Genomic DNA, 24,357 nt, shown 5'->3' on the forward strand with positions numbered 1-24,357 from the left:
TGATCTCCCCTGATGAGTTTGTAGGCAGCCACCAGGTCCCCCCTCAGCCTCCTCTTGCTGAGGCTGAACAGGTTCAGGTCCTTCAGTCTCTCCTCGTACGGCCTGTCCTGCTGCCCTCTCACCAAGCGGGTGGCCCTCCTCTGAACCCTCTCCAGGCTGGCAACATCCCTTTTGAAGTGTGGCGCCCAGTACTGGAGGCAGTACTCCAACTGCAGCCTGGCCAAAGTCACATGGGGTGGAGTATCACTTCTCTGGACCAGCTTGAGATGCACCTTTGGATGCATGACAAGGTATGGCTGGCCTTGCTGGCTGCGGCCTGGCATTGGCAGCTCATGTTTATCTTAGAGCCAATAATGACTCCAAGATCCCTTTCCGCCTCTGTGCTTTCAAGAAGGGAATTCCCCCGCCTGTATGTATGCTGTAGATTCCTTCTCCCAAGTTGCAGCACCCTGCATTTGTCCACATTGAACCCCATCCTATTCTCTGCCCACTTTTGTAGTCTGTCTAAATCTAGTTGCAGCCTCTCTCTCCCTTCAAGGGTGTCCACCTCACCCCACATCTTAGTGTCATCAGCAAACTTGGACAGCATGCTTTCCACCTCCTCATCCAAGTCGCTGATGAAGATGTTAAACAGTGCGGGCCCAAGGACCGAGCCCTGGGGTACCCCACTGCTCACATCTCGCCAGGTTGAGTACAACCCATCCAGCACTACTCTCCAGGTGCGCCCCATCAGCCAATTTTTTACCCATCCAACTGTGCAGGTATCAATGCTGCAGTCGCTTAATTTATGGATGCGGATGGGGTGAGAGACAGTGTCAAAGGCCTTCTTAAAGTCTAGAAAGACTACGTCCACAGCGACACCATCATCCAAGTATTTAGTTGCTTGGTCATAAAAGGCAATCAGGTTGGTCTGGCAGAACCTGCCTTTGATGAACCCATGCTGATTGCCCTGAGCATGATCTCCCTTTATCTGACCATACCTTGTTGCATTCTTAAGTCTTAATAAATTGTTTTCTTCTTCTTCAGCATCATATATTAGCCCTTTTCAGTTGACATTCCAACTTAAATTTCACTGCATGGAATCACAAGACGATAGTAGATTCCACTAAAGTCCTCTACCCGCACCTACTCCTATTCAACATTTCACGTCTCTTCAGCCTCTCTCTGATACAAATTACAACTTCCTAATACAATCTGGATTTCCCTGGCCATGTTTAGAGAGCTTCCTTAGAGGCCTCAATAAATTTTGGTGGCTGCAACAAACTTCTCTTCTTGCTGCTGTCATGATACTGTCTTCCACAGCAACTTTAGAGGCTCTCTTCAGTTGTTCCCTACATCCCTACTACCTAGATGACATGTTTATTACTCTTTTTGTTCAGTACTCAGGCTACTTCTGAGCTGAAGGTAGGGTAGATATGCACCTTAGAAATGCATAAGTTTTTGTAAGCAGCAGCTTACTTCATCAGATGCTATGAAGGCACTGCAGGAAGCAGAACAGCTAAACAGAAAGCAGTGATTAGAATTCATCTTGGAGGTCACTCAAATAGCAGTGAAAATAGAGACTAAAGCCATATCCACACAAGCAAAGCATGTGTTCGCAGCAGCACAAACAGCAGCAGCAAAAATTTGTGCCAGTGTGCTGCAGTGCATGCCCCTGCCTGTGTGCTTTGCAACAGGACACATTGTCCTACTGCTCCATCTGCTGCAGTGGGGGCTGCCTGGGGCACAGGGTGCTTCAGCATGGGGCTGGCTGGCAGGCAGCCCCCACGCTGAAGTACCCTGTGCCCCAGCCGGCTGGGGAGCAGCAGGTAGAAACAGGGGAGCAAGCATCCTAGGGCTGCCTGATCCCCCATCTCTGCATGCTACAGCCGGCCTGACACCCTGAGCTCCAGCCAGCCACTCTCCAGCTGGCTGGGGCACAGTGTACCTCAAGGCAGGGGAGCAAGCAGCCCTGAGTTGGCTGCTCCCCGTGCCTTGAGGTACACTGCACCCCAGCCAGCTGCTCCGTGACTAGCTGGGGCACAGTGTGCCTCAGCACAGGGCCTCCGCGTGCCTCAGTGTGGGAGCTCCACAGCGCAGCTCACATGCTAAGGCATGTGGAAACAGGGAAGCATCCAGCCCAGGGCTGCCGGCTCCCCAATCTTGAGGCACAGCATACCCCCGAGCAGGGGCTCCACAGTGTATTTGTTTAGGCGCATGCCACTTTGTCTTCACGTTTGCCCCAGCACATGCCACATTGGCATGCTTTGCAGTACATTTTCTTTAGGGGTTTTTTTGGGGGTTTTTTGCTACCAGAAAATCCCGGTAGCAAATTTTGTCCTGGTGCTGCTAATCTGCAGTGCCGCACATGGTTTAATGTGCAACGTATATGGTTTGTGGTGCCACAAGTCTGGATCTGGCCTAACAGGTCGTCACAGACATGGTGAGTTATAGGCTTAAGCTATCTGCTTTAGATAGTTCCATCTACCAAAACTGACTCAGCAACAAAAATCAAAATTAGGAAGACTAATTAGAAATATTAGACATTTCAATTTAAAATAAAACAAACAAAAAACAAAAATCTCTGTGTTCTAACCAGCTACAGGGCTGATCAAAATTTCATTTCTAATTTTGAATTACATTTTTCATTGCAATTCAAAAAAGTAGAATGAAGCTTTCAGTATATTTTTGTGGTGAAAATCCCATCATGTTTTCCAGCCATTTTTACCAGTAACAGAAATATTTAAAAACCTTATATGACTTTTTAAGTGGGTTTTTCTTTAAAGATATTAGGGTGTGGATTAAAGGTTAGGTACTTCATAATATTATCAAATTTGTTCAGTAGTTCATTCTCATTTTCCACATTGATCCTCATTTTGCAACATCCAAACCAAAGGAAAAGGTTGCTATTTTGAGTTTTTCATCAGCACTTTGATACACACTAGCATAATTCCATTTAAAAACCAACCAAAAAACCCAATACCAATATAAAAGCATGATATCACATGGTCAAATAGCCACAGTTATTTTAGGCATTGAATCAGCAGAATGATAAATCATCAGTAAAGGTAGAAGAGTTATGGGATATATTTATTAGTCTGATCCATAAATTATATTTAAACTGTGTCAGCAAAAATGTATGCACTTAAAAATTGATGTTTACTCCCAGGCAATAAAAGAGATCTCTGTTTCACAAGTCTGACATCACTGGAGAGCAAGACTAGTTAAAGCAGCTCTGATGACATCAGAACAGTGAAATATAACTTTATCCAGGTTCCAAAAAATTCCAAAACCAAAGGGTAGGAAACTAAATAAATTTTCTGCCCTGGAAGGTGATACTGTGTGTGCTGGTATTTTGAATATTTGGTAGTTCTTTAGCCACAATCACCTTAGATCTATCTAGTGGAGGAAAAGGGAAGTGGTTGTGAATATTTTGACAGAATGGGGAGGTCGATCAAGTTTGGCACTGAGCAGCTTAATCTTCTCCTGTAATCAATGGGAACTGAAATGACTCAATGTCTTCCAAATGGGTTCTTTTGGCATTTTCCTTTCCTGTAAAGATAGCTTTTATAGCTTCAAAAAAATGGCCATGGGGACTTTTTTCTTTCCGTGACTACAGTTCATAAAAACTTTAAGCGCCAAAAAAAAAAAAAAAACCCCCTACAAACCACCAAATAACATTTGCTTTTAACAACTCATCTAAGTAATCTACATTGTTGAAAGAAACAGTGCTAATATACACAATAAATTTAGCGGGGGGAAAGAATGGTTTTACTGAGGTTTTAAGTATGCAATACATTGCTTAGGAATGCCATGATAAGAAAACAGTGACATTTTGACATGCAGGCCTTTCACGTTTCATTCTCATTATTACCATATTCTCACTAGCTGCTGTGATAACTGTATAGACAGGTCATTCATTTGCATGGTATGCTCTGGTTTATAAATGTAGAACATTTGGGGGTCGGACTCGATGATCTATTGAGGTCCCTTCTGACCCTAACATCTATGAATCTATGAAACATACTCAACATGGAGAAATGTAGGGCTGAATATGCAAAAACATGCATGTGCACCCACGCAGAAAACAAACGCACAAAAAAATCATAAACAGGAATGGGGCTAAAAATGTCCTCTAAGAGATGTATCAACGGGTATATTAAGCCACTACGTTCTTCTGTCTTCATCTGGAGGGATACCATAAAAACATCTGAAAATTCATGGACTAGTCTTTTATATACACCCTCGATTCACTCAATCCTCTCTTTTTTCATTTGACACCGAGTGCAGACTTCTTAGTCATCTGAGCAAGTTTACATTTTTTCCTCAGTTATTTCTAACAAACCACAGCAGTTCCATGGCAAGGAGATGAAAGGTTGAGCAAGATTCTCAAGGCTCGAACATAAAGCCCCTAACAAGGCACAGCTGATCTACAGACAGACAGACAGACAAAGAGATCAACCATGTGTTGAAAATAAACCATTTCAATAAATTCTACGAGCTTGAAGGACACGGGGACTAGCATGCTGACAAGGCTTTAAAAAAGTGTGTGCGCCACTGTCATCTCACTCGCCCATTTTTAGTCCAGTGTTACAAGTATATAGTTTATACATTCACAGACTCATTACCATAAGTCATTCTCACCATCTTGACCTGACATGACTGGTTTCAAAACCACTTGTTCATGTCAGATGTGCAACTGTATCTCAGTAAGCCAAAGCCGTTTCTATAAAATAGCCACCCTAATAAAAGTGAATAAATGTGTATTAAATATATACCAACTTAGTTAATAAACATCTCCACTTTTACACTGCTTCATAATTAAGTCTGTCAGACCACTTTACTAACAGTTATTAATTTAATACCCTTTAGAGATAGCAAATAGGCACAGAGAGCAATGTAATTTGCCTAAAAACATCTAGCTAGTCAGAGACAGAAGCTAGACTAGAACCCAAGGGCATTTTTACACGTACTCCATGGGTAATGGGGGGGAGGGGGCACTTTAATTAGAGCAACTCCAAGAGCCACTCTAATTAAAGTACTTGCAGCACTTCATGTATCAGCACCCCCATGCTTCAAAATGGTGGCGGGGGCACTTGAACTAAAGCTCATTGAACGAGTTTTAATGGAAGCGCCCTGCCACTATTTTGAAGTGCAGAGATGCTGATACATGAGACAGAGCACACTGCAGCGGACTCGATTAATTAGCAACTCCAGCAGACTCAATTAATCAAGTCTGCCCCAACACACTGCAATTACAGCACATCGAAGGAGCCTCTCTGAATGTCTACAGGCACCCCAGGAGTCCTGAGTCCATTCTGTTCTAACTATAACATACAAGTTCCCTTCCTCTGTAACTTGAAGTGTTTTACTGTTTACCCGTCTAGAAATAAAATAGCACACATCAGCTTAATATCCTGGGGGCTGAAATGCTTTACCTTAACTAAACTGAATGGGTATTGAAGTAAAATCTAATGTTTAACAGTATGCAGGAATTCAGATTAGATGATCTAATAGTCTTTTCTGGCCTTAAATGCTACAAATATATACCCTGCATCTCCTCATTGATAACTTTTAACTCTAGTACCTCTATCATCTGCCAAAACCAATCACAATATAAGGAAAAGAAAAACAGGCTTCAGTCCACATAAATGGCGATGTTTACACACAAAATATACATGGGCAAATAGACAGACCATCAAGAACTCCTATGTTTTATAAACCATAGTACAAATTTCAAAGCATTATAAACACGGGAATTGTTAGATGATCAAAGAACCCTCTGAAGTGTGATGTATCCTGTAAGTAGCCTCTACAATGCCACTTTAAAAAAAAATTGATATACACACACATTTCCCATTACGTCTCACAAATATTACAATCTGCCATTATAAGAAGTGCAGGATCCTGATGTCTTCAGTTACACAGGAAAAAATACTGCAAGAACATCAAGCACAGTGTAAATCTAGGCTCAGTGTCTCAGAACATAAGAAAGGAACTGAATATCGGGACAAACTAGACATGTCCAAAGAGGTTTATGCTTCAGATGGAGGAAAGGATGTGTGTAACAAAGGTAATAACACTCACAGCATCTACAGTCTTCCAGCAGCCCACACAGAAAACATTCCAGTTGGTCTAAGCTTTTGTTCATTAACTTTTCCTCTCAGTCTTCTGCAAGCTTCTTGCTGTTGCACACTAAAAATATTCTTTCTGTTTCTGTCTGTATAGCCACTACGTATTTCATCCTATTAGAATTCCATTACATGAGTAATTCTGACGCAGTATCTTCCTGTGTATTATTGGTATGCAGTATTAAAGAATAATGAAATGGCCTTTTTGGGCAACTATATTTGATTTACACCAAGTACTTTCATTTTAAGAGAACTGTGCATTAAAGAACATCCAGAAAATTTCACAATACAAGAGCAGAGGTTAAGGTATATTAATAGAGTCATGCCTTGCTCACACATCTTCCAAGTCATTAGTTTGTAACTCACAACGCAGTAGTTGCTCTTGGGCTTCCATCCCTTTCACAATAATTCAGAAATTTACAATGTGGAATACATTAGGCTTGACAAACCGTGTTTTCTTATTACCTGTCTAAGCACAGCATTTTATTTTCTACATTTCTCACATACTACCTCCTTTGGGAAATCAATAGTTCAACTGTTGCAATACCAGGAGAGGGGATGGGGGGCCTGTGAGTGCCTTAATTCAGAGAAAACTCTCAATTCAATCACTACTGAGATCAATGAAAAATAAGGTGGTTGTCAAAATGAGTAGGGGCACCTGAATTGGGACCACAGTAAATTTTAGTTAGAGTTAAACATCCAAAGAACTATATAGTTGAGCGCTGATTGAGAATATATATTATTTATTAATTATATGCATGAATATTTATTACATTGTTGAATTCCCGTGATGAAAAGTGATTTAAACTGTTCCACCTACAACAAATATATAGTTTAAGAACTAATGACAAGTTAAGACAGTTAATCTAACCCACTGCATTCCTATCCCCATCTTACAGCTGGGGAAACTGACACAGAGGCGGGTGACTCCCTGCTTGCTAGTTCCAAGCATCAAGCAAGCATACATGAGGTGTAAGCATTGAGAGTGAAGTGCACCCAACTCCATGCTGCCACCACACCCACTGATGCCAGGTTGCAGCCCTGCCAATGAGCCCTGCCTTCAGCATAGAAATCTGAGGGGCCTGTCAGACATAAAAGACAACTTCAAGGAGTAGATCCTCAGCTACTGTGAATGGTCCTAATCCCCATCAACAGAGCTATGATAATTGATGCAAATTAAAGATCTTCCTGCAAATGAAGTCATTCATTGGTACTTAGCAACATTAAGAATCAGGCCCAATGCGGCTTTGGCCGGACAGCACTTTAAAGTCATGGATACACGTAACACTTAAAATGACTTAAGCCTGAAGCAGACATATATACATATCTGATAACCCTGTTTAAATCTTCCTAGAACACAAAAGTGTACCTGAAAGATCAAGCACTGCTTTGAACTGTTTCACTGTGAACTGGTTCTGTGTTGTGTGGACACCCAGCAGTCTGTGATAGGGGTCTGGTCAGTCCTCCAGGCAGCACACACTGCTTTGCCTCCGCACTCAAACTGCTGCAAACTGACTGCTCTGGTATTTAGCCAGAAATCTTGCCTGCATTTTTTTTCCTTTTGTTGGCACTAGCTAGTGATGAACTCCCTTCCACTACTTGTTCAAACAAAAGCTATCTAACAGCCAGCTGTGTCCTCACTCCCTATACGACCACAGCCACTGCTCATGTCTGGCAGTCCCCAGGAACCCAAAAGTGGGGGTTCAAGCACCCCACTCCCACCAAGTAAGTCAGGCAAACACACTGCAGGCTTTGGTCACTTGCAGGCTACTGATGTTTATTCAACTCACATTTAAGAAACAAGGGAAAGCTGAAAAAGTGACAGCACCCACAGTTGCACATCACTCACACCCTAAGATTCCCAAAGCATGGGTGCAAGCACTCATCCTCCCACTCACTCACCGTGCGGCATGGACGTCACACAACTGTGAATTAGTTCCCAATTGTTAATATTTTGGAACACCTCAACTGTTATTTCTGCCTGTAACTTCAAGGCTACTTTATAAGTGAATTTCCTAAGATCAGAGAATGAATCAGTGACTGGTCTGAGATCAGAACTCACAAATCAAAAATCTCCATTCTACTCTAAGGACAAAACCTTTTTTTTTTTTTTTTACACTGAGAATATTACCTTCCCCTGCCACTATCCTATCCTTAGAAAGAAAACAATTTTATTTAGCCTAAATTGAATTTTAATTCTTTCTGTTAGCAATTATGAAGATCTTTCTGCTTTTTGGCATGTAGACAAGTGAGCAAGAGAAAGTATTTGTACATACTGCCTTTTCTTTTTTTAGAAGGAAGCTATAATTATCAATTATTTTATGATTTAAAGTACATCAGTTTCCAAATACATTATGGCTATTAATAGTTAGCATTAAATGACTATAGATATTTTTGTAAGCTAAAAGATCATGATTATCAGATGGAAAACAGACTCTGATCAACTTAGCACAAGCCCTTAATGCAGTGCAATCAATAACAATGGCACTAAAAAATAATGATTAAAGGCACCATACTATATTTCAGACAGAAAAAAATATATATTTTTATCATGTTAAATTAGATTTTCACTTTCCCTTATCAGCAGATTGCAAGCAAATCCATAAGGCTTGATCCAATAGCTACAGTATTACTAAGTTGGAAATGAGATTGGAATATTTTGGATATTGGCTAGACTGCAAAGTAAATATAGGATAATTTTGTCCATTAACCAAATATAGGCCATCTCATAACAAAAACTTTCAGCAGTTACTATGCATCCAGTATTGTTCAAATCAAACATAAAATGTCTGTGAGAGATTCAGCCCAATGACACACTGTCTTGATAGTGCCATTTTGCTCTAAACACTTTATCCTGCCTCTGGCTTAAGTTTGGTTAGTGGTGCAGGTACCAAAGTACTTGTAGGACCGTTCACACCACTGTTTGTGTGTATGACAGTAAGCATTAATCAAGAGTGAATTTTAAAAGAGCTTATCAAGCTCTCCCTACCAGGAGCTTTCCAGATTTAGAATTTGGGTATATATGGACCAAATCACTGTTATAAATAAAGTGGATGGAAAACCTGAAAAAGATGCAGAGAAAGGGTTTTGAAAACTCCTTTAATATTTTTTTCTCAAGTCTCAACATTCAGAAAATGTAGTTACATCTACTCCTTAAAGTCATGAGGTCCAGAAACGGATGATGTAAAAGTATGTACAAAGAAGAAAGTGTTTGAGCACTTCCTTGCAAACCAAAAAAAAAGCAAATAAAATCAAACAATCCCAAAGGGAAGAAGTCCTAGTAAAACAGCAGCATTGTTATTACATTTCTTTGCAACTTTTACAGGCAGGCAAGCAAGGGCAGGAGATTTCTATATTACTAACAGAAGCAGGAGAGAGAGAGAATGTGGAGACAAAATGCATTCATAGGCAAGGCCTGGCATCAGAAACATTTGCCAAGATCTCTCTACACCTCTCAAAGTGCTGGACATCCCTCCTACAGTCAGTCCAGATGGCCTAACTGGATATGCTTAGGAGAGTAAATTTCCTAATGCTTTTTAGATCCAAAACCCCTGCCAACAACCTATGAAATTGTCACAGATAAACATTTTTCAACATTGTGCTTTTGAAGTGCCTTTTCTTTCCAGCAATGAAGTGCCTGTGGAACCAGAGCCTGAAACCTCTTTTAGTTCATCCATCCTAACAAGGGGAGCACCAAGAGAGCTTTCAAATATCAGTAACAATGCCCTCATTCTGAGCTGCCTTTTCACCCATTTAAATGCTGCAATGGAGAGAGTAATCAATTGGGAGGTCTAGCTAATGCTGTCCACTGGAGGCTGCAAAGGGTAATGAAACTCCCTCTCCAGGAACTTGAGATTTTCAGAAGCAAAAAAGTCCAAGATCAGTTTTCATTGAATCTGGGTCTCACATTAAATAGAATAATAGTACATTGGATCATCAGGCCAGGCTAGTCCAAAATGAGGGATCAAATTTAACAGAAATCAAGTATCTACTTTATTCTTGTAAGCCAAGTCCCTACATCAAATCTGCTCTGACAGTTGTTATGGATATCCTTTGCAAAGACCTCTACCCTCCAACAGTTTAGTTAGCTATTAGAAGGCAAGGACAAATTGATTAAGTGATGATTAAGTTTACAGTCCTTTAGGCATGAAAAGAACTATTTAAAAATCAACCCAGATTTAAAACTTCTGCTAAGCAAAATGTAATTTTCAGTAATGGAAAAATCAGTACGCTTGGAACATACTCTCTGCTTTTAAAATGATTAACACTAGTCCTATAAACCATTTTGCTGAATAACTGCAAAAGACGCTGTGATCAGAGAAGAGACCTTTAATTTTTTTTAATTAAAAAAAAATCTACTTACTTTCCTTATTGTATTATTTAAAACTAGTAAACAGACTAGTAAAAAAACACAAACACACATGTGTAAGTGCCAAATTGTTTATAAAAACCAGAAACCTTGAAGCCTAGAAAATTTTAATCAAACCTGCCATTAACCCCCCACCAATATGCTAGAGTTTATAAAAATTTTAAACAAAAGGAAAAAATCTAAGCTCATTTATATAGTGTAATAAGATATAAAAGAATTTTAGTAATTCAGTAACAGGTGACATAATCAAGAAAACACTCATACGGATGTCTCTCTTCATTATCAGCTATAGAGTAGAATGCCAAAATGATCCTCACAGTTGACTGTGTTAATTGGATTCTGAGAAAATACAGATTAAATGTCGCTTTAGAACAGAAGATTTTCAATCCTCAGTTCAGGCATGTAAGCACATGAGGACAGATTCTGTTCCACCTATTGCAAATGTAAGTAGACTTAGGCTCCTAAGTGTGATTCTGTTCCACTCTGGTTAAGTCCTCGAAATACTGTTAATAAACAGCAAGGAAGTCCTCCTCCTCCTCCTCTTCGCTACTTTTTGATGACTCAGTCTTATGGGTAAGATGACTTGAACAGGATCACACTTAGGTACCTACTTAGACATCCAATAGGTGGCACAGGATCTAGCCCATGGGGTATGCCAGAGGGAATAATTTTCCCTTTATGATTCCAGGGATTAACACCATAAACTTTAAAATAAAAATATATCAGGGAGGGAAAACCATAAATATTTAGAGAGACTATTCTCTAAGTGTCTTATAAAGGATATAATAGTGGCATATTAAGTTTGCCTTTGATTTAACTGGCTTTATTTTGCACTATCTGCCTTACAGCTTTTTAGTCATGTACAGACTGGTGCAAGGAAAGCTTTGAAGTGCCCAACTTCCAGTGAAGTTTCTTATTCCTTTCTCTTAAATCTGAAGAAGCTTGTGTGTGATTTACTGTAATTTCAGAACAAGCTCAGAAATACATCCTGACACAAAAGGATGTAATTTCTTTATAAAAAACATGACATACTCAATTAAAATTCGTCTCAGTTTCTTAGGGGGATTCCTTAGGCAATGAGAGTGCATCAAACTCAAAATACCCCACGCATGAATGATGGTACATTCCAATTTAGAGGAGCCAAGACAAAAGATGGAAGTTATAGTTTTGTACGGATGTGTTTCATTTCTTTGCAAACGTTAAATATGGTTCAAATGATTCACAGCTAATTTTATTTTTATAATTGTAATGAAACAGCTGTGACCAGAGTCTATTTGTGGCATCATAATAAATTTGCGCCCCACCTACTAAAATTAGTTTTAAGAATCCAAAGTTCCCATTTGAACATCTGACTGAATAAAAACAGGCAACACTTCATGCCAAAAACTGGAGGAAATAGATCTAAAATATGCCATTCTCTCACCAGAAATTGTAGGCTCCCAGAATAACATGTGAATTAAAACCGATCTCCAGCTTGTTTGCCTCTCTCCTCAGCCTCATTCATAATAAACTCAGTGACAACTGCTCTGATTATTTCTTTTTCTAAAATTATTATTTATTTAAAAGGCAATTTTCAGATCATAAACTAATCTTCAAAAAAAGAAACAGACTGTGGTACAACCAGTCTGAAAATGTACTGGATGGAATATTAGTCTCAGCAAGTGCTGATGGCAATTGAAGTCATGAAAGGCTATAGTTTAAGCAAACTTATTTCCCCAGAAGTGAAAATGAGTAGTTTGCCATTGTGGACCTCAGAAATATACAAACAAAAATAAGGTCAAAGGCAAATAAAAAACACAAATGTCCTGATCCAAAAGAGTCCATGATCTCTCTTATGTTGACAGACATTTTAACAAAGGAAGTATAAAATGCTGATTGCAACCAAGGCACTTTTTCTTTTATTTGTGCTGTGGCTCTGCTTATGGCATGATACACCTTTCATTGAAGTTAATGGCAATGTTTACATGAATTCAATCGGACATCATATTGGGCCCTTAGTACACAAACATTATAAAACAAGACTTGCTAAATTAGTAGAACAGAGGAAGAAAGACATGACTACTCACAGTAAATACCTTCTTGTTGACCTAGTAGCAACATTAATGAAATGATGTGCTATTCTGTGTAAGTCAGGATATCAGAATCGTATTCCATAGTGTTGCCAAACCTTTATGAAATATTCTCCACATATTTGTTGCACATATGTTGCTCCTACATGTAAATTATAGCATAAAAATACATCTCTGTGACACATGAAACAGGACAAAATGTATATTATATCTTATATAATGTGTGTTATGGAATTATAAAAACAAGAGTTTGATGGAAACATTTTTGATTGGTCCCTTATTTTCTGAAAATAATCTAATTTATGAAGGAAAAAACGGATTCTCTCTCAAGAAAAATACTGAACTGCTGAAATCGGCAAACCTCCCCCCACCACCCTCCCCCTCCCCTACTTAAATGAGGAAAGCAAAATATTTGGATTGGCACATGTCACCAGAATGCTTTAGGGAAGTGGAGGTATCCCTCCAGTTTCTTCTATAAGTTGGATTTCCCAATTGGACTTTGTCTCCCATGTTATACAAAAACCACAGGGCTCCCATTCTGCATTGCTCCATTTCACCAACCAGGAGAGCCAAAATTTTGAAACATGAGACACTGAAACTACAGTTGCAATAAGATGCTGGAGTGTACATTCCCTAATCAAAACTTTTCATTGTGTGGAAGAAATGTTTCAAATTTAAATTTCACAATGAATCTTTTTTCTGTGGGAAAAATATCCAGCCCATACAAAATACTCCGTTACAAATGCCACAAAATGCCATAAGGATAGATTTGCCCGACTCTTACACCAGTATACAATGGTAGCACTGGGGAGCAAAACTCAAAGTGTATCTCCTCCCTATCTTCCTTGCATCCAGGCCAGGGAGGGATATACCTATTTTACATATATAATTAAGCCCATCCAGTAGGATATATAAGCTCTCACTTCTATGGGAGATAGGAATATGCTAGGATCCCTATTGTACAGACATGGAACCAAGGCGCACACAGAGTGTGGCCCAGATCCACCAGAACAAACGAACAAAAGAAAAACATTGGGATTCTAGCACTTAAATAGGGTAATGGCATCTCTACATGCCTGAAGGGATTTGCACAAGCTGGGGAAACCCATGTCAAAGCCAAGAACTGCACAAATTGTAGACCAGGATCCCAGCAGTACGGAGATGCACAACCTCAGCAAGGGCTGTGGAGAAACATGGCTACCGTGTTACCGGGCTGACTCTACAATCCTCAGCAAAGGGGTTGGGTGGTCATACCTGTCCCCCTTCCACCACACCTTTGAGAAACCAGCTACTAAGCAGGATGCAAAAAAGACACTGCACTTCGTCCACTTCCCTGACCTTTGCACAAGCCTGGCAGAATCTGATCCTGTGACTTTAACTTAATTACAAATACAAGACAAACTGCAATATATTCTGTTGAATTTGTCCCTCCAAGGGAAATGCCAGTAGTGACCAATGATGTGGAGTTGATACTTGATGGGGAGGCACAGGTGGGAATGGGAACAATGGCAAACTTAACTATAGTACTGAATTATCCACTAGGTGAATTAATCAGAGTTTACTGTGTGTGTCAGAGAAAGAGAAAGAGACAGAGAGATCTATGTATAGATATGTATATATACACACACACAGAAAATACTGTCGCGCTCTCTCTCAAAATACTATATATATATAGTAGAAAAGGGCAATAGTATTTTCTGTGTGTGTATGGATACATATATCTATAGAGAGAGAGAGAGATTAAATTATATACATACATATATACACATATACATACATACATACATACACACACACACACACACACACACACACACATAGGAGGGTGTATAATATATATTAAAACACACACACAATATCATATTGTTTAAAACATATTAATAGATTATAAGGCCACAAGGGACCTCAGAAGATGATCAGGTCCAGCCCCCTGCACCAAACAGGAAAGATAACTGGGGGTCAGGTGACCCTAGTTAGGTAACCGTCTAGTTCCTCTTGAAGATTTCCAGGGTAGGTGACTGCACCACCTCTACAGAGAGCTTATTATCATAAAGTTTAAAAAAAATACCTTATACCTAAAAAAACAAACAAACCTGCACTGGGAATCTATAAGACATTCTAAAATATATAAACTAGTACTCTAAAATACAACTAGGAAAACATTTTAAAAAATTTAGCAGTTGTAAGATACATTTTAGAAGATATATTTTATATAAGTAAATGAAATATATCAGCTGTAAAGTTCTTCATTAACTCATTTGTGCTACAACAGAGATCTTAAAACCAGGATCATTAGATCACATCACAGATGTAGATTTCCTGGATGTAGATCGCTACACAAATATTTCTATTGCCATCAGTTTTAAAGTAACAAATGGCTTGCCTAAGTGCCTCATATATTACCCTTTTAATGCTTTTTTGTTTCATCATACATCTGTTCATGCAATAAAACTATTTTCCATAGTCACCGTTCTTACTTTGATGTATTCAATTCTTAGATATATGCATGGAAAAACAGCAAAATGTGTGCATGCATTGTTTATTCACAAATCTGTTTTTAAATCTGTACTATTCTGAATTCATTCAGATGTATACAGTATCCAAGTTTCTACAGATCAATTAAATTAAAACACAGCCTTCCTTGCCCAATAGATTAAATATTTTATATTACACCATGCTTCTTCAAAAAAACTAGATGTATTATGTCTTTTAATTACCAAAAGTGCATCTCTGAGGGATGTCTGAAATTCGACACAGCAAACAATTCTGTACTTCCAGATGTTGAAGGTATCCTTGTGTAGCTTTTTACTGTTCAGCATCATTCGACTTCAGGCAAAAATAAAATTATGTACAATCCTTGACTGCATTCATCTATGAAATTTAATTTTCCATTGAAAATCTACAAGTTAGCGGCAAATTCTGTCTTTGGACATGAATGTGTGGTTCCTATTGAATTCAATTTGGCAGAATTCAGCCCTTAGTTTCTAAGGGCAATTTCAGCTCCCATTTTACTGGAAATGTACACTCAAAGGCTAGACACACACAAACCTAAAAGTGAATCATTATTATATTCTTTTTGGATTCCTAAAACTGATCTGCAGGCTGCAAAGTATATTTAGCAGTTTCCAAATGTAGAAGCACTTGTCTTTGAAGTTTTCAGAATTGGTTAGCTTGACCAACATAATTTGTTTTGGTGTTTACACTTGCAGTGCCTAAAGCTGCATTTTGTACAGTTATAATATAATAAATATAATTTTATAATATAATTGTATAATACTTTTATGTATATAACTTTATAATATCACATTTTCATTAAAAAATAAGGATGTTTTACCTATAATACTATCAAAAAGTACCCCAAGTTAAAATTAAAAAGTAGTAATGCATTTAAGACTACAAAATAAGTTGCTTGCTGATACAAGGCTTGTTGTTATATAATTAGTCTGATAGAAATCCATGGTATCGTTCACATGAGTAAAAGTTCTAGGATCAGGCTCCTTTTGAAAGCAAGCAACAAAAGCAACTAAAATGTACATAGGGAGTAGTGCCTCAGTTGATGTAAATTGTCCTAGCTTCACTAAAGTCAATGTAATTGCAACAAATTAAATACACCAGCTAAGAAACCAACCAAAGTCCTTCCATTGCTCAAACAAATTTAATTTAAAAATAGTGGCATATATAATAAAAGATGGTGGTCTGATGAGAAGATACATGTCTCTGATTACATATCGGTGTGAGCAAAGTCATTATTCATCATATTCCTTTCATGTCTAATATCTATGTACATATTTTACAAAATAACAATTTCCATAAAAATCATATTAACTTCAAAATCCCTATTATGTAAATGACAATACTCTCTCATAGGTAAAAATAATGAAACCACGATCCAACCAGGAGCACTCTGTAATCAGGCATGTGAAATATTTTGCTACTTCTCATTGAAGAAATTATATTGATGAGTTAACAATCAAACCAATAAGAATAAAAGTACAGTTTTTGCATCTCAAGTAAAAAATCAGAATATAAAATTCAACAAATGATATATTATACTAAATATCAATCTATTTCAGCCAATTTTTTCATTATAGAAGGGCAGCTTCCCCCCACCCTTGCTTTATTATTGATTTAACCAGCCAAATGATGCAGCTCATTTTAAATTAAGAATCATCTTGGTACTCTCTCCTTGAATCATTTTGATATTGATCCTAGCAACTTCAAATATAAACTACTGCTTACTAAATGGCCAGAGGGCTGGTTGCAATGTTTTCACTTTGTTCTGCAAACTGATTCACCTTTTCCTCAAGGTTTATGATGAAACATACATCCACAATATTATTGCAGTCACACCCAAATGATGACTTTATTACTTTAATATACTTCTGCACCCCAATCATTTTCTTTTCCTTCTTTTCATTTAGCATACGCATCTATGGGTAGGTAAATTAAATATCCCAAAGGTGGAGCTGTCTTTCCATATGATAGTCACTCCCAACACAACTATGTTCAAATTCAGTCCACACAAACCAAAAGCATCCAATTTAAATGGGCAGGTTAAACATCTTTTAAAAGGTTCTATCTGATCACTCTGCCATGATGAGTAAAGCCAAACATTCAGTTTCTTGTGGGTTTGTTCCAGTAGTTGCTAAAAAGAGCCAAGAACATGTTTGTTTCTAAACTGCTTAAAACCTTTAAAAGTTATTTTAACTTTACTTACCACCCATTCACCGACAAGGGGATTTTACCATCCTCAGTTACATGCAGGAAACAAGATTTCAATACTGTTTCCAATCAAGTACTATCTTTTTGACACTTTCCTTGCTGGATGATGATTTCAATTTTCCAGGATGTAGTTATACTTAAAAATTAACCTCCCCCCAACCTCCCCAAACACTGAATTGTGGAAACAGGTGCTTCTAAAAAAAACCTGAAAAAGCTCGGCAGTTCTTTGACCTAACATAGCTATGTGCATTAGTAAGACACAGTGCCTGCTGAGTTTCCCTGAGTTAATTAGAGGACCCGTATGGCAATGAATGGCCTTGACTATAAATACTTCCTGAAAGATCCCTAACAGAGTCAGAGGAAATGGGAAAAAAATGAGATGCAGCTACAGAGAAACTATTTCAGATGTTTCTCCGTCAGACAGCTACTTTTTAAAAGACTGGGGGGCTGGGATACTGAGCCCAAGAAATCAGCCAACTAAAGGAAAAGATATACATTATAATGATATGCTTTCTAAATTTAATACAAAATCATCATAAATTTGCTTCTGTGGCTGCTACTACTGCTAAAACAAAACAAGATAAAAAACAAACACAAAAAATCCCCCTCAGCCTCAAATTTTTGCATTGCACTGTCCATTGATGAGGTACATCTGTCATAAGCTGTTCAAGAAACTTTTAAGAACATATTTTGTATATTTTTCCATGCTGGATCCACTTTGTCTCCTGTGAAAATAATCTGCAAGTCTTCTACATGCTTCAGTGGATGCAGGATTTACCTCTAAAGTATGTGGTCTTTCTGCAGCCAACAATCTGATGGTTATCCACAGAAGGGGATGGTTTGGAAAAACAAAAGGGGAGGTATTTTTACCAACTTTTCATAATGACTTTGGCACCTAAACCTTCTGAAACCTCCCTCTGTTCAACAGGAGTCATTCCTTTAGAACAGAAAATATCTGTTCATTCACCAAAGTGAACCTAACGAACACTGTCTACCATACTGTGACTGTAACAAAGATCAGTTAAAAAACTGAAAGAAAACTTTTACTCAAAAGTAGTAATTTTTTTGCTAATTTCACTTTTTGAAAATTTCAACCAGATGTATACCTGTTTAGAAAAAAAGGGAAGGGAAACAAACCCCCAAGAATTCATCAAATATTAGGATTCAAAACATATCAATGGCTCTAGCCAACTATATGCAGTTCAGCATGTGAAACATTTGAACTAACATTATCACAGGCTAAATAAAAACCACCACTTCTTAACATAAACTGAGCCTCTTTTGGAATACCACCATTTTTATTACACTTTTAGTTACACAAATGGTTCAATCCTTCATGGTGTTGAGTACCCTCAGTTCAGTGCAAGAGCTGAGTGTTTAGCATATGATTGGGGCACAAAAAAAGAGTACCTATAACAAATTTTAATACAAATTTTAACACAAGGTTTTAATATTACGACCCTAGATCTCCATTTGCTACACTTTGATCCACCGACAATCTCTCGTTATCCTTCTCCAGTCCTACATTTATATGACTAGATGGTGGTGTGTTTGCCACTTCCACAAAAGCACAAGCACACACCGGTCAGTGATACTTTATATATGCATAGGTTAAATTATGAAAGCACTGCATTTGGAGTTGCATTACCCTACCCTTTTGCAGCTATCCCAATGTATGTTATGTGTGCCTGTCTTGGGGAAGGTTGGGCAGGGGGATGGGGCGGGGGGGACGGGGACTCCGTTTTGCAGCATCAAGGAGTAACAAAACAGGGCACTTCATTTAAAATCAGTTTAGCAAAAAGTTCTTGCTGTCCAGAATCAGAGCTGTCAAAGCATTAAACAATGCTGCTTGGCTGAGTGTCCACTGGCTGCCAATGTACTGCCCCAAAAAGGAACATTTTTGCATCTCAATAGACTTCTCCAGTATCAACAAATCTTTAAACTATAAATTCTGCTTCTCTAAGGATGAAAGGAAATAACAACTACATTGTACCATGCTGAGGTACATTTTTTGTATTCCCACTTACCAAACTTCCCGATACTCTCTAAGACAGCTACTAGAAACATCTTAATAAGAAAAATAAATTAAAGCTATTCAAAAAGTGTAACAAGTCCCTGAGAAAGCTGTGTTTCACATGTACGGCCTGGTAACTTTCTCCTAAGGAAAAAGGTGCATCTGCCATGTATGTGTTTGCACATACACAGATTACAAACTATCATAGTTGTTATACTCAGCTTCTAAAAGGATACAATCTATTTGGTGTTTCAACCACTAAAAAGACAAAGCAATTATACCTCACTTCCTTCTATGCTGTGTATGACATGACAAAGATTGGACAGTGACCACTGCATATAGAACGAGAATATATAAACAGTAGGGCTGTGCAAAATTTTGGCAACCATTTCATTTCAGAGGTGTTTCAGCCCTTTTCAGCACCCAAAACACTGAATCCCAAATGAAACAGAAGGCTCCGAAACATCTCTGAAACAAAACGAGACCATCCAAAATATTTTGGAAATGTTTCAGATGTTTCGGAGGCAGGCTTCTGGGGAAACAGAAACCAAGAAGACAGAGGGAGAAGGGGGAGGGAAGGACTGCTCTGATATTGACATCTGTAGCTGGCCAATGTCTGTGCTCTGTCCCTGAGGTCCCTTCCAATCCCAGCATTCTGGGGGAGGGATGGCAGCTTGCTGTCATCCTGTGTGCAGATCTGGGGGCCCCCCCCCCCCCCCGGGAAGAAGCCCTGTAGCCCTCCTTTTACAGTGCTGGGAGACTGGGGCCAGGGCCTGGGCAGGGCAGCCATGGGGGGCTTCTCCTGCCAGGGCAAGGGCAGGCACAGCCAGAGGAGCCATGGGAGAAGCCCCCATGGCTGCCCTGCCTGGCCCCCCTTCCCCTGTCTGGTCACAGCCTCCCAGCATTTAAAAAAAAAAAAAAAAAAAAAAGGCCCACACACCACCTGCAGCAGCGGCAATCAGGGTCTCTGAGGGATCATGGCAAAACCCTCCGGCACAGTGTGGGGCAGTGGGGGGGCAGCAAGGATCACCCCTCCCCCGGTTGACACCCGCGCAGCAGCTGTCACATTGCACAGGAGCAGCACATCTTGGCAGGGTGCCACGCACTGTCTGGGAGCTGGGGCTGCTCCACCTGTCAGCCAGAGCCTGGCACTGCTGATCCCCAGTGGCCCCAGCTCCCAGACAATGTGCAGCGCCCTGCCAAGTCACGCTGCACCCGCACCATGGGGCTGCTGCGACGCAGGCACCAGGCGGGGGGGGTGATCCCCACTGCTGCCCGTTGCCCTGCACTGCATGGGTGGCCTCTGCCACAAGCCCTCAGAGGCCCTGATCACTACTGCTACAGCAGGGGCTTTTTTTTTTTCTTTTTAAGTGCCAGAAGGCTGGGGCTAAGTTTGGAATGGGGGCAGGCAGGGCAGCCGTGGGGACTTCTCCTGTGGCTCCCCCCACCCAGGGAGAGGCAGGCACAGCCAAAGAAGCCGCAGAAGAACCTGCAGCTTCCGGGCTGTGCCTGCTTCTCCCTGGTCTATCCGAATCTCCAGACTGGTGCCGAAACAGCGTCAAAACTCCAAAACAGATTTGGCCAAATTGAAACAGAACAGTGCTCTGAAACATTGGAACAAATCACTGTCCTCTGAAACAGCCAAATCCAAAACTAAAATGAAACATAGCCATTTCGCACAGCACTAATAAACAGCTGATAACCATGAAAGGTTCTGCAGATGCTTTTTTAACTTTAAAGCTTACAGATGCTAAATAAACCTGACAACATAATTTGCCATATGTAAAATTCCTTCCCAGGAATTACCCCATAAATAAAATATTTTGTATTTTATCCATACATGTGTGCGCACATACACACTTCTTTTGCCAATTAAATCGATCAAAATCCAACCCTGAGTTCCATGCAATATCATTCAAAACAGAGCAGCCAGAGGTTTGAGTAGTGAAGTAAAAGTTCAGATCCTAGTACTGCCATTGGCTTGCAATTTGATCTTGGGCAGACCACTAAACTCTGTCACCAAATGACATGTAGTGGCCTTAATAGCCAGCATTTTGAAAAAGAACTAGTGATATGACTGCCAAAATAAGTATCAGCGGGAAGCTTTGGTTAGAGATCTCTTACATCATATGGACGCTTACCATCTCCTCCACCTAGGTGGGCAATAAAACAAAGTATATGTAAACAATAAAAGATATTTGTGGGTACAATTAGTGACAAATTTCGGAAATGGAAGAATAGCAAAATTAGTCTAAAGAACTTCTAATTCTGTGTTGGTCAACTGAGGTTCTCTTTCTGATAAATGCCAACCACAAAGATTCCACTGCATGATCTCCTGATCCCATTCAAGTCAACAGGAGTTTGGCTCTATACACGTCATTCATAACTCTGCACACAGTGCAGCTAAAATCAAGAGTTAAATATGGAATTCAGTGTTAGGAGCCTCTTCCATTAATCCAGTGGGCATCTGAGTCAGAATTAATACTAAGCTTCCACATTCTATTATTCCCCACTTGTAACTATAACCTCAAAAAATGAAGGCTGAAGTCTAAATATTTTCCTCTTCCCTCAATAGTGATGAAACATACATGATAAATGGATTCTGTTCAGCAGACACTTACTAAGTATAAAAAGATGATTAATTGACTTAAGCAATCTTCAAAGAAAAAAAAATAGGGGCAGGAAAATAAAAGGAAATGGGGACTGAGGGGACTAAGGGAAAGACTAAACTGAACAAGTTCTAGGTATGCTGATTCCAACAACCTTAATCAGAGTTAAGTTATATTAGTGACTTTCAGTAAAGACGTTTCAAAAGTTATTTGAACTCGTTGTACAGAAGGGTATAGAAAGTGCCTACCATGTATCTCCCTTTTTCTCCAATAGCAAATGGTCAGTTAAACAGAAAAAATAAAACAGAATTACACTAAGATTTGAGGACTGAGCTTCTAAAGTGTCTGACCATTCACAGAACTGACTCCATGCATTACCAAATTATTTAGCCATTTAATTTTAACTGACAATTAGGCTTAGATGTCACTGAAAAAAGCATGAACTTTAGCCCCAACTGGGTAGCATCCCAAGGTAAAGATGGTCTTTATGAAGAGAGCCAACAAAAAAATCTATGCATTACAAAGCATCATTAAGTAGGATTTCAGGCTGTGCACAGGGTGAATTTTACTTCAAGTTGGGCCTTTTTTTTTTTTTTTTTTTAATAATGACAAGTGGAAGAGGAAAAAACATTAATATTAAGTGTCCACGGAAAATTGTCCCATGCCAAAGGATGCAAACAGAAAGACTTTTATGGCTGGGGACTTTGACTGGAAAGTACCAATGCTCCTGCTGAGCTTTAAACACAGAGGCCATGTCCAAACGAGCATGGCCGTGGGTATGTGATGCTGCCGACATGTCTGCAGTGCCACATACCGCATGTACAGCTGTTCTCCGGGCTGCAAAGGAGCAGCGCGGGGGGAAGGGTTACCCCATGGAAATCCAAGGGTCAAAAAAGAAAAAAAAAAAATCTGTGCAAAACGAAGAGTGGAGCGAGCAATACGTACGATGGCAGCGCATGCCACTCAAAACTAGAGCCTGGCTGGCCGAAGCCATGGTCTGGTTGCCAGCCAGACTCTGAGTAGCAGGATCATCCCAAACAAGGTGTGCTGCTGCTAGTTGTCCCCAGGGAACCAAATATCAATGGTCATGTGGACATGGCCAAAGGTTACTGGCTAGAGGGTCTTCCCCTCTGTTCAGGGTCAGACCAATCATTATATTTGGGGTCAGGAAGGAAATTTACCCCATGGTCAAACTGATGCAGATGACGGGATGGGGGGAAAAGTGTTGCTTTCTTCTGTAGTGGAAGGAATAGCCCCCTTCCTTCCTTAGGTGTCTCAAACATTTTAACACTCCTTGTAGCAGCAGGACATTGGCCACTGCTGTCCCCATGCCTTACCTGTGGCAGGTTATGGTGTTATCCCTTGTAGTTGTGTCAGGGTCAACTATGTAGTTTTACTAATAGTTAGACAATGGATTTGTGTTGGATGGTTTGGATGGGAATGATCATCCTCTAGCGGGAGTTGGACTAGATGTGCTCTGAAGGTCCCAACCAGCCCTACTTTTGTATGATTCTATACCATAACTAGTATTCAAACAAGTACAATGACACCAGCAATCATTCACTGCTTATGAAACACAAGAATTTAGTTGCATAAAGCATTTAACTTATAAACATATGATTTTAGTAATTAGAACAAATATCAAGTTTTAATCACTGCTGATTAGTTCAAGAACATTTCAGAAGATTTTTATAAATACATAAATATCTAAGCATAAAATCAGAGTAGACCATAAAAGTGCGCATCTACCCCTTTGTACTCATCTGACGTATTGTACACTCAGATGCATTTTGGGTACAGTGGTGATAAATGTCCTTAAAACAGAATTAGAAATGCAGCTAATCCTCATTTCCATTTTCATTATTGGCTGAGATTGCATACAGACTGTCAGCTACTGTAGCAACTTTCTAAGAGATCAGATGGGAATCATCATCTAGTGAAAACAGAGTTAACCTAAACATAATGACAACATTTTCCCCCCAACCACTCTTGTTCTCAAAATCTGAATGTTCTAAACCTCAAACTTCTTCCCAATGAAAAGTACATACCTTGAGTGAGACAGGAAAAGCCCATTAAATGCAATTTAGTGCAAGATTTCAGAGACAGAAACACTATAGTTTTGTTTTTGAGGGAGACAGGGTAGGAATATTCAGCAAGATGCATAATTTCTCTTTCACAACTCCTTAATTCCCTTTTTAATTATGCTTCCAAGGCAACCAAAGTGACAAAATGTGTATGGAATTATGTTCTTCTAAAAAAAATTCTAAACAAAGAAATATTCATATTTGAGTTGCTTTTCACATTCTTAGCCATTTAATACTGTGAAATCTTACTTATATATGAACAGTCATACCACCTCACAATGTAACTGATGATTAGTTGTGTTAATACAACAGGTATGTAGCCTTCTAGGATTCTAAACCTTCCTTTTCCAAATATATCAATCGTCACCTTGCATAAATCA

General features: G+C 39.3%; 1 protein-coding gene across 6 annotated transcripts in view; it reads right to left on the bottom strand.

Moving 5' to 3' along the window:
• Positions 1-24,357, bottom strand: part of TRPS1 (transcriptional repressor GATA binding 1) — a 277,268-nt gene that overhangs the window by 178,511 nt on the left and 74,400 nt on the right. The gene's annotated exons all lie outside the window — the stretch shown is intronic.

This window comes from Alligator sinensis, unplaced genomic scaffold (genome assembly GCF_000455745.1).
Source record: "Alligator sinensis unplaced genomic scaffold, ASM45574v1 scaffold112_1, whole genome shotgun sequence".
In the NCBI taxonomy this organism is placed as follows: domain Eukaryota; kingdom Metazoa; phylum Chordata; order Crocodylia; family Alligatoridae; genus Alligator; species Alligator sinensis.